The sequence below is a fragment of the Ranitomeya variabilis genome, chromosome 7, assembly GCF_051348905.1.
Source record: "Ranitomeya variabilis isolate aRanVar5 chromosome 7, aRanVar5.hap1, whole genome shotgun sequence".
Classification (NCBI taxonomy): Eukaryota; Metazoa; Chordata; class Amphibia; order Anura; family Dendrobatidae; genus Ranitomeya; species Ranitomeya variabilis.
In genome coordinates, this window is record NC_135238.1 from 80,637,113 (window position 1) to 80,644,046 (window position 6,934).

The following is a 6,934-nucleotide window of genomic DNA, read 5'->3' on the forward strand; positions in this document are numbered from 1 at the left end:
CATAACAATTCAGGTTTCTCATCCACTTTGCTGGCGTCAAGATTGCTTCAGATTTTGCAAACAAATCTGCATGGCAAAAATGCACCAAATCTGCAATGTGTGCACAAGCCCTTACAGGCTAATTAAGGTCTGAATCCTAGGTCAAAGTTATCTGAGCACACAAATCTCTAAGGGTACCGTTTCACAAAACGATTTACCAACGATCACGACCAGCGATACGACCTGGCCGTGATCGTTGGTAAGCCGTTGTGTGGTCGCTGGAGAGCTGTCACACAGACAGCTCTCCAGCGACCAACGATGCCGAAGTCCCCGGGTAACCAGGGTAAACATCGGGTTACTAAGCGCAGGGCCGCGCTTAGTAACCCGACGTTTACCCTGGTTACCATCGTAAATGTAAAAAAAACAAACAGTACATACTCACATTCCGGTGTCCGTCAGGTCCCTCGCCATCTGCTTCCCGCACTGACTGAGTGCCGGCCGTAAAGTAAAAGCAGAGCACAGCGGTGACGTCACCGCTATGCTCTGCTTTCACTTTATGGCCGGCACTGCGGGAAGCAGACGGCAAGGGACCTGATGGACACCGGAATGTGAGTATGTACTGTTTTTTTTTTTTTACATTTACGATGGTAACCAGGGTAAACATCGGGTTACTAAGCGCGGCCCTGCGCTTAGTAACCCGATGTTTACCCTGGTTACAAGCGAACGCATCGCTGGATCGGTGTCACACACACCGATCCAGCGATGACAGCGGGAGATCCAGCGACGAAATAAAGTTCCAAACGATCTGCTACGACGTACGATTCTCAGCGGGGTCCCTGATCGCTGCAGCGTGTCAGACACAGCGATATCATATGGATATCGCTGGAACGTCACGGATCGTACCGTTATATCGACCAAAGTGCCACTGTGAGACGGTACCCTAAGGGTGCCCAAACTTTAGCATTTTCTTTTTTTGTAATTTAAAAAAAAAAAAAAAAAAAAGACATGTTTTTTGCCTAAAACACAAAGACTCAAAGACTTTAACTTTATGCCTTCTAGAGATCATTTTGTCTTCAACTTGCTTAAGTGTTCACAATATCAGTAATTTTGACCAGGGGTGCCCAAACTTTTACATGCCTCTGTGTAAAAAAACTAAAATGGAGTAATATACAAGGCACATTCACACAGAAACATGAGTCCGCAAACTGTATGAATAAGCAGTGATACATAGTAAATACATAATCTATACAGGCAGGTTCAGTGGGAAAAAAAAATATTTGATATACTGGCGATTTTGCAAGTTTTCCCACCTACAAAGAATGGGGAGGTCTGTTATTTTTATCGTAGGTACAGTTCAACTGTGAGAGACAGAATACTACAAAAAAAACACAAAATCACATTGCATGATTTTTACATAATTAATTTGCATTTTATTGCATGAAATAAGTATTTGATACAATAGAAAAACAAAACTTAATATTTGGTATAGAAACCTTTGTTTGCAATTACAGAGGTCAGATGTTTCCTGTAGTTTTTTACAAAGTTTGCACACTGCAGCAGTGATTTTAGTCACTGGGGAACATTGAGTTTCCACTTCTTCCAAATCTTCCTACAAAAATTTTCTATTGGGTTCATGTCCAAAGACTGGCTAGACCACCCCAGGACCTTGAAATCCGTCTTATGGAGCCACTCCTTAGTTGCCCTGGGTGTGTGTTTCGGGTCATTGTCATGCTGGAAGACCCAGACACGACTCATTTTCAATGCTTTTACTGAGAGAAGGAGATTTTTGGCCAAAACCTAGCAATACATGACCCCATCCTTGCTCTCTTCAATACGGTGCAGTCATCCTGCCCCCATTGCAGAAAAGCACCCCCAAAGTATGATGTTTCTCCCATCGTGCTTCATGGTTGGGATGGTGTTTTTGGGGCTGTATTTCCTCCAAAAACAGCGAGTGTAGTTGATACCAAAAAGTTCTATTTCGGTCTCATCTGACCACATGACCTTCTCTCATGCCTCCTTTGTAACCTCCAGATGGTCATTGGTGAATTTCAAATGGTCCTGGACATGTGCTGGCTTAAGCAGGGGGTTATTGCGTGCCCTGCAGGATTTTCATCCATGACGGCTTAGTGTGTTACTATCGGTATTGTTTGAGACTGTGGTCCCAGCTCTCTTCAGTTCTCTCGTGTAGTTTTGGGCTGATTTGTAACCTTTCTCCATATAATCCTTACCCCAAGAGGTGAGATCTTGCATGGTTCCCCAGACTGAGGCTGCCATCACACTAGCAGTATTTGGTCAGTATTTTACATCAGTATTTGTAAGCCAAAACCAGGAGTGGGTGATAAATGCAGAAGTGGTGCATATGTTTCTATTATACTTTTCCTCTATTTGTTCCACTCCTGGTTTTGGCTTACAAATACTGATGTAAAATACTGACCAAATACTGCTAGTGTGACGGCAGCCTGAGGAAGATTGACAGTCAACTTGTGTTTCTCCCATTTTCTAATAATTGTGTCAACAGTTATTGATTTCTCACCAACTGCTTGTCTATTGTCCTGTAGCCCATCCCAGCCTTATACAAATAGTTCTAAATCTGTCAACTCTTGGCAAACGTGGCTAAATTGCAGAGGTTTCTATAAAGGTGGATTAAATGGTTGTAGAATGTGCCGTTATGCCATGAACACTAAACAGTACCACAATAGTGATAAGAGCCACGCCATCAAGCATTATATCACCTGCAATAGTGACAATGTTGTATATATTATTAATTGCACAGGATGCGATAAAATGTATGTAGGTTGTACCTCCAGAAATCTCAAAAAGCTCATTTCCGAACATCTCATGGATATTTATGGTACCTCTGATACCAATCGTTCTATGTCTCATGCTTCTAGGCACTTCATCCACATCCATCATCGTGAAACATCTTTTTGTTTTGTTTTATTCATATTCTTGCCATAATGGTGTCACGTATCTGTGCTTGTGGTTTCACCCAATGAATTGTTATTTCTGTATTTTATCCACACCTAATGATTATATTGTTTTTAATCGATCATGTGATTTTCTATGTGCCTATTGATGGATGACTAGTTAAATGTCTTTGTGATCAGTTAGATTGCGGCTCTGACAACGCCATATGTGTTTGAAACACATTAGGCCGCCGTCACACATGCGAGTTTTACGGACGTAAGAGCGCAGAAACTACGTGCGTAAAACTCGCATAACATACGGCACAATGCTTCTCAATGGGTCTCGTCCTATCAGCCTTATATTACGGTTCAGTATTATACGGCTTTCTACGGCCGTACAAAATCGCAGCATGCTGCGTTTGTCAGCGTATTGCGCAAAAAAATCGCCAATGAAAGTCTATGGGGCGAGAAAAATACGGATTCCACACGGACCAGCAGTGTGACTTGCGAGAAATACGCAGCGGTGTTAGTGAAAAGTCGGTAATTCAATTGCCGGCTTTTCATTTCTCCTGCCTAAACCCAACATGATATGAGACATGGTTTACATACAGTAAACCATCTCATATCCCCTTTTTTTTTGCATATTCCACACTACTAATGTTAGTAGTGTGTATGTGCAAAATTTCAGCGCTGTAGCTGCTAAAATAAAGGGTTAAATGGCGGAAAAAATTGGCGTGGGCTCCCGCGCAATTTTCTCCGCCAGAGTGGTAAAGCCAGTGACTGAGGGCAGATATTAATAGCCAGGAGAGGGTCCATGGTTATTGGCCCCCCCGTGGCTAAAAACATCTGCCCCCAGCCACCCCAGAAAAGGCACATCTGGAAGATGCGCCTATTCTGGCACTTGGCCACTCTATTCCCACTCCCGTGTAGCGATGGGATATGGGGTAATGAAGGGTTAATGCCACCTTGCTATTGTAAGGTGACATTAAGCCAGATTAATAATGGAGAGGCGTCAATTATGACACCTATCCATTATTAATCCAATAGTACGAAATGGTTAATAAAACACACACACACATGATTAAAAAGTATTTTAATGAAATAAACACACAGGTTGTTTTAGTATTTTATTGCTCTCTCAATCCATTTGCAAACCCTCGCTTGGCAAAATAATAAACGCACAAGATACATACCCTCAGATGAACCGTCACGTCCCACGAGGTAATCCATCTGAAAGGGTTAATTAGTTTACAGCCATGAGCTGTGCTAATGCACTCGCTCGTGGTTGTAATCCCCGGGGAATGAAGGAAATCTGAGTGATCTGTACTTACATTGAGTCGCGGTGATGCGCCCTCTGGTGGATGAACTCATGAACTGCAGCCTTGGAAAAGTTCCCACGCTCGAGTTCATTTGAGTTCATCCACCAGAGGGTGCATCACCGCAACTCAATGTAAGTACAGATCACTCAGATTTCCTTCATTCCCCGGGGATTACAACCACGAGCGAGTGCATTAGCACAGCTCATGGCTGTAAACTAATTAACCCCTTCAGATGGATTACCTCGTGGGACGTGACGGTTCATCTGAGGGTATGTATCTTGTGCGTTTATTATTTTGCCAAGCGAGGGTTTGCAAATGGATTGAGAGAGCAATAAAATATTAAAACAACCTGTGTGTTTATTTCATTAAAATACTTTTTAATCGTGTGTGTTTTATTAACCATTTCGTACTATTGGATTAATAATGGATAGGTGTCATAACTGACGCCTCTCCATTATTAATCTGGCTTAATGTCACCTTACAATAGCAAGGTGGCATTAACCCTTCATTACCCCATATCCCACCGCTACACGGGAGTGGGAAGAGAGTGGCCAAGTGCCAGAATAGGCGCATCTTCCAGATGTGCCTTTTCTGGGGTGGCTGGGGGCAGATGTTTTTAGCCACGGGGGGGCCAATAACCACGGACCCTCTCCTGGCTATTAATATCTGCCCTCAGTCACTGGCTTTACCATTCTGGCGGAGAAAATTGCGCGGGAGCCCACGCCAATTTTTTCCGCCATTTAACCCTTTATTTTCGCAGCTACAGCGCCCACATTTTGCACATACACACTACTAACATTAGTAGTGTGGAATATGCAAAAAAAAATGGGATATGAGATGGTTTACTGTATGTAAACCATGTCTCATATCCTGTCGGGTTTAGGCAGGAGAAATGAAAAGCCGGCAATTGAATTACCGGCTTTTCACAGATATTGCGCAGAATTAAATATAAATACAGAATATATATATATGTGTCTCAATGACATATATATATATATATATATATATATATATATATATATATATATATATACTGTATATATGTTTTCCCGAACATTTGAGCCCATAAATCCATTAGATGTCGGTTTTGCAAGCCTGCGAGGAAATCTCGCAGTACGGATGCCATACGGATTACATACGGGGGATGCCATGCGCAAAATACGCTGACACACCCTGCCTACGGATCACTATTTTGGGAACATTTCTCCGTATTACGGCCGTAAAATACGGACCGTATTGTCTTACGCCGAGTGTGACGCCGGCCTTACTGCTATGCTGTCCTTTTATTAACTTTTGTATATATTTTTTGCACATTCTCCATTAAAATTTTGCAAATTTTATGAAAGCCGGATCAACCCTTTTTTTCATCCACGTATGATTCTAATCACTGTCTCACAGCATTTAAAAATGAAGTATATAAAATTTTATTTGCATTACTGCTCTGTATAAGTTTCCACGGTCAGGAATGGCTCAGCATTTGCCCAGGATTTGACCCAGGTAAAATCTGCACCAAATCTGCATCTGAGGTCACTGGCAGGTCACCTGTATTTTTTACATGCATTTTTGATGCGTTTTTTCATTGCATGCGTTTTTTTCGTCACTTGAAATAAAGCGAAGTAAAAGTTGCGTAAATGGACATGCGGTGCGTCTTTCCAGACCGCAGCATGTCTATTTACGATGCGGAGACGTTCAGTCCCTGCAGCGTAAATTTCTCATAGACTATCATTAGATGTGGTAAAACTGCATCTAATTATTTGTCACATGCGTATTAACTGTGGAAGCACAGCTTACTACTCATGTGTACTAATTTACATATGCTGAATCTTGTGTCACATCTGGAAGTACGTGACACAGGAAGTTCCTGAAAGCGGAGAGAGGTCAGTAATATGTAATGTCCTATCCTTTTTTTTTTACTAAAAATTTTTTTTCTTTTTTAAATGGCGTGGGGACCCCCTTAATTTGTTAACCAGCCAGAGTGAAGCAGACTACTGGGACTGGTGTTTCAGGCTGGTAAGGATCCAATATCCATGAATCTTACCAGCCTGATAATACCAGGCTGCAGCATTCTGCTTCCCTTCGATGGTTAGCAAAAATAGTGGGATCCCCTCAAAAAAAATAGCATGGGGTCCCAAAGATGAGCCAATTGTGGCACTTTATCTGGGTCTTCCCATTTGCCCTGTAGCGGTCGCAAGTGGGGTAATAGTCCTGGGGTTGATATCACCTTTGTATTGTTCAGTGACATCAAGCCAATGGATTAGTAATGGAGAGGTGTCAATAAGACACCTATCCATTGCTAATCCTATAATTGTTACATGATAAATAAAGACACAGCCAGAATAAAGTATTTTATTGAAATAAAACACACAGTTTTCCTTTTTATTATACACCTAATCCATGCGACGCCCTCGATCTCCTGAAAAAAATAAACTAACACAAATACTTCCTGTCCGACATAGTCCTTTATAACAAGTGCAGCGCCCCAGAGTCCTGGTCGTTGCAGTACTGTGGCTCCGCCACTATGGGGAGCTATGGTGCGTCCGATGGCACCGAAGGAGTTCATCTGATCAGGTATCACAGACACCAATACATTTCACAGCCGGGCCTCCGGGGGGAGCTAAGGGTTCTATTCATTAGGCCACTCCCCACCATAGTGGGTAAACTGGGGGTCAGGCAGGAAGTTAGATCAGAAAGCTGACTGGGTTGGAACCAGGCAACACCTTGTGGCAGAGG